Genomic DNA, 8,942 nt, shown 5'->3' with positions numbered 1-8,942 from the left:
TAGAACAAGTGGCAGAGTTGGGATGCAAAGCTATCCTGTGCTCTTGCTGACTGTACTTTACAACCACTTATTGAGGAAACCTAACTCACATTTTAACACTCATAGATTAATGCTACCATGCCAAACAAAAAGTGTCTTGCTACTGGTTAAAAACCTGTACTTTAGATGGCAGCTGGAATGCAGCTGGCTGTCAAGCTGATGGTTCTGCAAAACTCAATACTGACTGAGCTCCCCTCCCAGCATTTCCATCTGGGCAAGGTCTGGCAGTGGAGTCAGGTGAAAGTCCTTCCCTTAGCTTTTGTCATACTATCTACTTTTTCAATCACTCTTGAGAACAGGTTGAGAGTACAGCAGTGGAGCCAGTTGGCCTAGCTTTGGGTCTTCGAGAAGCCATAAAACTGTGGATGGAAAGGTGCTGCCACTGGTCTTGGAATTGGATTTCTTAGCTTCTAGTTCTGTGCTTTTGCTCTGTAGTTGACTGGTTGATTTTGGGAAGGTGGATCTTCCAAACTCTCTCAGCATCAGTGTTTTATCTGTAAACACAAACTAATAACTTCTAGCACACAAGGTTATTGTGAGGATCAGCAAGACACTGTGTGTGCATGTACAGCACACGTAGAAGAGGATATTCTTAGCAGTTGGGCTTCTTTGGGGACAGGAAGCTTGTTATTTGGCAGGGAAAGCTACCCTGAAATTGAACCAGAGAATATGAACTGTTTCCCCCTGTCACTACAGCCTTCTCAGGGCTGTGTCTTTGATTCCAAGCTCTTCCACTCATTAGGCCACTTCTATGGCTATGAATGGACTACATCTGACCCTTCAGCATTGATCCCTAGAGGGCAAAGGCCCAAGTCATCTTGAAATTTACCCTAAGTGTTTCGATTGCCAATAAATCTGCCTTTGTCAATTTTCTTGCTCATGTGTTTGCTTTTCCCTATTAATTTACAGATTTATGTGCTGGATTCAACAAGGAGATTTTATATATATATATATATATATAATATATATATATATATATATATCTAGTACCGTATGCCAGATGGATTGGTGGGTGAAGTGAATGGTGTGTGTGTTGCGGGGGGAGCTGCATCTAGTTTAAGAGTCCAACAACCACTGCCTGCCCCGTCTTCACTAGCGCTCATCTTCCTCCAGGCCCTGACCTGAGGCCGTTCCACCCACAAAGAGCCCTGTCGGTTCCTCCACACCAGCCGCTGGGTGGTGCTGTGGCCCATAAACAACTAAGTTTTAGAATATGTGAATATTATACTTCTCAAGAAAAATGAAAACAAAAACACTCATCCAACTTCTGAAAGTGAGACTGTTTATTATAGAGAAACCGATCATACATGTCCTGAGCCATTTTGTTACAAGATGGTGTGTTCTGCAGAAGACGCCTCCTGAACCAAGTCAAGAGCTGCAAAGAGAGTTGGGATGCAAAGCTAGCCCACAGTCTTGATGAGTATCAATGTAGAGGGGGAGAGGGAGGAGGGAAATGGTGGGAGAGGACAAATCTAGGGAGCTGCGGGCAAAAAGATGAACAGGGCTGTACTCCAGTGCCCTAGGAAAGGCAGGAAATGTTCTCTCCAGTCTTCTGACAATGTTCTCTAGAGTGAAGGCTGTTCAAATAGATCCCTGCAGAGTACCACTGAGCTTCCTCATCATGTTTAGATCCCATCCTAGTTCCTTTTCTACTCAGGGCAGAAACCCCAGAAGTAGCCCATTGACTTAGGGTGTGAGTTGAAGTGAGTCGGCCAAAATGGTGGGGTCAGAGTGTGGAGGGCCTTTCAGCTTTTGTTTTTTCCAAGCAATGGGAGTCATTTCAGGTGCAGGATACCAAGCCCTGTACTAGGGTGTCTGGGCTGCAAGGGCAGGAAGCCAGACACAGGAAGTCTTAGTCAAAGCGATGGTTGGAAAGTAACCCATGATTTGGGCAGACAATAGCAGTGATGAGAAAGAGACAGAGAGGACAGATATGCGCGCGTGCGCGTGTGCGCACACACACACACACACACACACACACACACTATGAATATGAATATGGGTCATATGTCAGCAGACTGGAAGGAGCCAAAGAGAGGGACTCAAATGACTCCAGGAGCTAGGAGGAAAGGGCTATTAACATAAACTGTGAATGGGCCCGTTAATGGCTCAAGTCCCTGGGCGCCAAAAGGCTGCCTGTGCAGCCCTAAGCTTCCTTTAGTTTGAACCTGCTGGACAGGGTGGATGGTCCCTGAGGCAGCCAAAGCTATAGGGAGTTTTGTCTGGTCCCAGGGGTCCAGAGAAGCCAGAGGCCTGAAGAGGCTGAAAAGGGAGGGTATTACCCGCTCAGCCCCTCCTGCGCCCCGCCCAGCCTTTCCCATCTCTCCTCTTGTCTGCCTCCCGCCAGGCTGGTCGGAAAGCCAAGGACAGCCAGAGGAGAAGGCGAGCAGGGAGTGAAAACTGTGCCGGCCCGGGGTGGGCTGGGGAACGGGCCTGGGTGTGGAGAAGGCCGCGAAGCAGGAAAATAGAGCCGACCGGGAAGAGCCCGTTCGGTTGCGAAGACGGACCCCTGCGCCAAATCCGGTTCTGCGGCCGCGCCTCTGCCTCCCTGGTGCCTCCAGCCCGGGTAGGAGGAGCCACAGCACCACCCAGCGGCTGGTGTGGAGGAACCGACAGGGCTCTTCGTGGGTGGAACGGCCTCGGGTCAGGGCCTGGAGGAAAATGAGCGCTAGTGAAGACGGGATAGGCAGTGGTTGTTGGACTCTTAAACTAGACGCAGCTCCCCCAGCAACACACACACCATTCACTTCACCCGCCAATCCATCTGCCCTACCGTACTAGATGACTTACCGAGGGTGAGCTGACAATGTTCTGCTCAAGCTCAACAATCTCTGGTAGCTCCCAGTGGGTCACCGTGTCGAACCCAAATTCCCTGATGTGACCTTCAAAGCCGCCCGTACTTTGACTTTAGACAAACTTTCAGGCTCATCTCATGACTCCACTTTACACACCCTAAAACTGCTCTCTCGTCTAAATGTACACTCGCCACCTCCATATCTACTCCCACTCACTCAGTGGACACTGACCAAGGCATTGCCAGACAAGGTCCTTGTCTGCTCAGCCTACATTCAAATGGAGAGAAAGGCAATGAACAGGAAAACCAATGTGAAAACAAGATTATTTTAGCAGGGTGGTATGCTAGAGTGTCTGGGTTGAGAAGGGCACTGCTATATCCGCAGTAGTCAAGAAAGGTCTTTCTGAGAACGTGACACGTGACCCCGGATAATGAAGAATCAGCCTTGCAAACACCTGGGAGAAAAACGTTTTGGGCTGAGAAGAGGCGTGTTCAAAGGTCTTGAGAAAAAAGCAAGCTCAGCATGTTGGAGAAGAATGCAGGTTGGCTGAAGGAGGCAGGTGTAGGAGTATACCGGTGAGGCCAGAGAGGAAAGCGGGTCCCAAGATGTAGGGTCTGATAAAGCATTCAGATTTTATTCTGACTGAGGTACAAAACTATGGGAAGGTATTAGCAGGAGAAACAAATGATCTTTCAAAAAGATCACTCTGGGGGCTGGGGATTTAGCTCAGTGGTTCCACCGCCTGCCTGCCTTGCAAGTGCAAGTTCGATACCCGGTACAAAACAAAAACACAAAAAGATCACTCTGAGTGGAGTGCAAGATTGGAAGCAGGAAAACCAGTTGGGAGGCCGCTGCAGCGGTCTAAGAGAGTTAATGGTAGCCTGGACTAGGCGGTGATAAAGTAGCTACCTAGGTGGGAGGAAAGTCTGATTCTACAGGTATTTTGAATGATTTCTGCTAAGTGTTTTCTTCCCAGCCAACCTAGGAGCTTCTTGAGAGTAGATGCTCCATTTGAATGATCTTTAGATTTCCATTCGCCTCTTATAGGCAGGTGTTCAGTGTTAAGTGATTGGATCTCTGTGACCTGCCAGGGAATGTGACAGGAGGCAATGGCAGTGGAACAGAAACATGAGCCTGGGGCAGAAGTTCTGCAACTTCTACTTGCTCAGATGGACTCCTCCCTTTTCCCCTCTTCATCTTTCGTTGTCTGCTAAAAGAATCTAAAAATATTTGGGAGAGAAGAAAAAGCAGGAGTTATGAAGTTGTTCTGTGCTAGCAACTGGGCTTAATACCTTCTCATATTACTTCATCTGAGTTCATTGATGTAATCTTTGTAACAACATCTAAACCTATGCCTTCATTTTAGTGGTAAACAGATTGAAAGCCCAGAAAGGAAAAGGGACTTTATGAAGTCGGATGGGAAGGCAAAGATGTCATAGCATAAAACATTCACATTTTGAGTCCCACATAAACCCTTCCTCCCACTTAACACCCCGATTCTGTTTATCGACATGTATTATGCTGAGGTCTTTTTTAGTCTCTTGCTCATTGTTAGTATCACACAACACAGTGAATCTTAGGGTGAACTTGTAGATCTTGAGAAAGATTCACGATTCCATGAAGTCAGTGGAAGTGATATTGGAAACTACTCTCTAATGCCATGTAAAGTCCCTGATAAATGATGATTTGTCCAAGGTAGGCAGTAGAGAAAATTGACCTGGGTAATGGCAAGATCAAGATTTCAAAGAGAATGATTCAATTCTCAAAAGATTGTAAGAGGTCCTTGGGATAATTGAAGAAGCTCTCTCATTTTGGAAAAACTAAACAAAAACTCTGCTTCTGCCTGTGCGGCAAAAGTCAATATTATGCTCTCATTCGCTTTGGTCAGAAAAATTACATTATCCTCCAATGTTTGATTCATTCTTTGTTTGTTCTAAGAATTAGTGTGTATTTGCAATTATTCACACATTTTAAATGGAAAGTAAAATATTGTTTACATTTCCACTTTTACTTCTCAGGATTAAGTCCCAAGCAAGTCCTTTCCCCATTTTCCCCAACCTACAGTGAAATGTTACTTCCCATTTCAAGTGGATTCATTCCAAGTGGCCTTTTCTTTGGCACCACTTATCCTGAAATAACAAGGACTTCATGTAGTCCCAGCCTTTTCTTTATCCAATGGTTGCCAAATCTGGCCTGAGCCTGATTGAGCCACTCAGCAGGGCAGTTGCAGGATTGTACTGGCTTATTCCAAGTCAAAAGCTAGAGCAGCTACTGCCTTGGCACATATGTTGGTGCTTTATTCCTTTAGCATTGTGGATGAATAGCCTCCTCTGCTTTTGTATGTAGCAGAGACATATTATTATGTATTAGAGACACCTCAAGTCTCTCACATCTCTTTCCTATACCCATGGCACAGAGAGCCTGGCTCCCTCCTCATGGACATGCAGAGAGACAAAAACACATGTTATATTGAGCATATCATGATTGTATAACATGTAAGGCTGTGTTGTCATGTGTATCTGCAACTGTGTCCTTTTGTATTGCCAGCACCCAGCACAGTGCTTGACATAACAAAATTGCTTAATAGGTATATTTTTAATGAATAAGTTGAACCCTTTCAGGATACAATAAGTACCATGATTAAGGTACGAGGCTTTGTCAAAATACATGCTGGGTGTGGTGGCACACTGCTGTAATCCTTGCACCTTGGGAGGCTGAGGCAGGAAGACTGCAAGTTCCAATCTAGCCTGGGAAATTTAGTGAGACACTTTCTCAAAATAAAAAATAAAAGAGGTGCTGGGGTTGTAGCTAGTGGTAGAGTGCTGCTGGGTTCAACCCCCAGTATCAGGGAGGAAAAGGAAAAAAAAAAAAGAAAAAAAAAGCCTTGTCAAAATACAGAGTAGAAAGAGACTGTTTTCAGTTTGGGAGAGGGTGAAGTCTTCACAGCAGAGGTAGAAATTGAGCTGGGGGCAAGGGATTTAGCTCAGTGGTTTTGCTGCCTGCCTCACAAACGCAAGGTGCTGAGTTCGATCCTCAGGACGAAAAAAAAAAAGATATTGAACTGGACTTTGAAAACTAGGTAAGCCAGGGATGGGCAGAGGAGTGAGTGCATTCCTGGCAGAAGAAACAGTGTAAGAAAAGGGCAGGGGAGAAGGAGCAGAGCTTATTAGGTGACTGACCGGTTTAGACAGGGGATGGGACGTGAGTGTGTGAGCACCTTATATGGAAAGTCAGACTGGTAGGATAGAATTAGAAAACAAAGGCCCTTGAGTGTCTTGCTCAAAAGTTTCTACTTGATTCTACAGGCAGTGTGGAGCCATCTGATGCTTTTGATGTCTGTGTGTATATGTGCCTGTGTGCATGCGCTTGATGTTTTTGAGGCATGTAATATGTTTGCTTAGAAAGATTAGCTGTATCCTTTAGGAAACTCAACCAGGGAAGCATTTCTTTTGCAAGATGTATATTGAGTGCTTCTAAGGTACTTGGCACTTTGTAGGTGGAGGAGGGATTGGAGCCGGACTTAATTGGCCAAGAGGTTAGTTGGACTATTGTTAAGCTATTGTAGTCCAGGCAAAATCTACTGAGGGCCCTGAAGTGACTTAGTGGGAGCTGGGGTGGAAAGAAGTGGGGACAATGGAATGAGAGAAAGACTGAATGACTAATGATAACTATCGCATTTGAGTGGCTCCTGTGTGCCAGCTCTCATGCCAAGTGCTTTATACATTATCTTACAATAACCCCTTTGATCGATGAGGACAACTGAGGCTCAAAAAAGCAAAAGAACATGTCCAAAATTATCTAAGAAGGAAATGGTGATGACTAGACTTCAAACTCAGCCTGGCTCCAGAGACCATACTATTTTGCTTTTGAGGGAGTTGGGGACGTGTGTTTTCTTGGAAAAGTAATTCAGTAACTTAGCCTAAGCATGCTCCCCTTTCTCTCATCTATACAAAAGAGGTGTAGTGGCAGAGGGTCCCTCCTGCTGCCCCTCCAGTGGTTCTTCAAGTGCCTCTCACTCCTGTGGTGGAAAGATGGGCCTGGTGAGATAGGAGGTGTGGAGATGTGTGGCCTGGTGTGGAGATAGGAGACTGGTACACTAGAATCAGAGACTGCAACACAGGCAGAGAATTAGTAATCCCCAGACCATGCGGAGTACACTTATTTAGACCACATGCAGGGAGGTAGGCCAGCAGGTAGGCCAGTGGGCCAACAGGTTGGGTGGTTGGACTTTAGACTGGAACCATTATTTATGAATTAGGTGATCCACACCAAAATCTTGAGCCTGGCTTCCCTTGAAGAATAAGGTCTGGCAATGCTGGGCCTACATTCCCCAGAAACACCCCTGGGTCTGTGTTGTCCCTGTGCCTGTGCCCTGCAGTTGTCACCATGCATGGGTAAGTCACCACTTTTCCACAGCTCAGTCCACTTCACTACTTAGTCATCTGCCTGAGCCCTGCAGATGGTTGGCTTTGTGATTCCTTGTCTAGAATGGTCTACTACAGTTTCCCCTTTTAAGATCTGGGCCAACAGGGGGCCTGGCACCCGGTCAGCATCCTCTGGTACCATCCCCTTTCCAGGTCCTAGATTGTTTCCCAGGGTGCAAGCTGGGCGCCGCAGAACAAAGCCATGGAGAGAGGATTATCATCAAGTCTTACCATTTATTTCTTTATGAGTTAAACAAGAGCAGAGGCCTCTGCCCCACAATGCGACAAAACAGAAAGCAGTACACATACAGAGACTCTCACTGAAATACAGAGGCAGGGAGAAGAGAGAGGGAAGAGACAACTGAATCATAGCCAGGTAAGGGATGAAGGGATGGGGGACTACTAGGAAACCAGCTTGGAGACTCAGTCATAGGAACTAGTGCAAGAAAGTCCTACTCATGAAGCACAGTGTAGAAAATGGCATAAGAAAGCTGCCCAGCTTTGCTGCCTGTGATGGAGGGCAGGGGCAGCTGGAGAGGTGGTGGAAGGTAAGGGTGGTGGGGTGAATGGGGATAGTCGTATGACTTTGAGGTGGAGTGTGGTGCCCCTTTCCCCTGCCACTGGGCAAGGCCTCGGGCTGGTCTGAGCCAGGGGTCTCCTGGGCACTTGGTGAGGGGGGAGAGAGGATGGGAGTCTCCAAAGGTCCATTTCCTGGGGCCATATGTCCCCCTTTACTTCCCAATCTCTTTTCCTCTCCTGAGGATGCAGAAGTTAGGAGGCAGTACCTGGGGTCTCTCTGGAACCCAAGCATCCGCCCCTTCACTTTAACATAAGCCAGCACCTCTTCTCCTCCCTAGCAGAAAAAGAGTACTCTAGAGCAAGTGCCTGTGGCAGGGCCAAAGTGCTGAGGGCCAGAGGAGTGTATGGACAGGGCACAAGGGAAGAGGCGGGGGGACAGGCTGTGAAAAATGAGAAAACTGGCAGGGAAGGACTCCCCAGGCTCATGAAGCTGATTTGGGACTCGGCTGAGGCCCTTGAATGTTTCTTTCTCCCAGGGAAGCTTCCCATTCATCCCTAAGTGGACCAAGTCCAGCTCTCCCTTCCCATTTTTTGGGGAGTTCATTGTAATGCAGCTCTAGCCCCCCGCCAACACTAGCATTACATCCTAGAAGGACTCAGGTGCTCCTGGCACTGAAAGCCCCTGGCCTGTCCCACACAGTTCTGGCTCTATTTCTTGTCAGCTTTTGTTGGCTTTTAGATGTCTTAGGCAATGTGGCCTCCCCCTCCCAGGACACTAGTATAAGGCTAATAGACCCCAAGGGATACTTGATGCCTCTTTCCCCATCCAGCCCCCTAGCCCGACCAAAGAGTTCAAGTCTCAGCCAAGGGACAACAGCCCATTTTCTGTAGTCAAAAGGCCAGCTTGCCAGTCTCTGGATTTTCTCTGGGAGGGGCCAGGGGTGACTGGAGCAGGGGACCTGCTACAGGGTGAGGATCTGGTTGTTCCACGGTTAGGATAGTAACCCATGGGGTCGGGGGGGTGTGGAGGGACGAATACTCTTTGGTAGGCTGGGGATGGGGACAGGGTAGGGCTGGGGGAAGCTCATCTCTGGAGAGCTCTGGTGCAATGTCACCAGGTTCTCCTTCATGGAGGCCTGGGCTAGGACAAGGTGGAAGAGTATGA

This window comes from Fukomys damarensis, unplaced genomic scaffold (assembly GCF_012274545.1).
Source record: "Fukomys damarensis isolate Sample0158 unplaced genomic scaffold, DMR_v1.0_HiC HiC_scaffold_39, whole genome shotgun sequence".
NCBI lineage: Eukaryota > Metazoa > Chordata > Mammalia > Rodentia > Bathyergidae > Fukomys > Fukomys damarensis.
Note: the sequence above shows the minus strand (reverse complement) of the source record.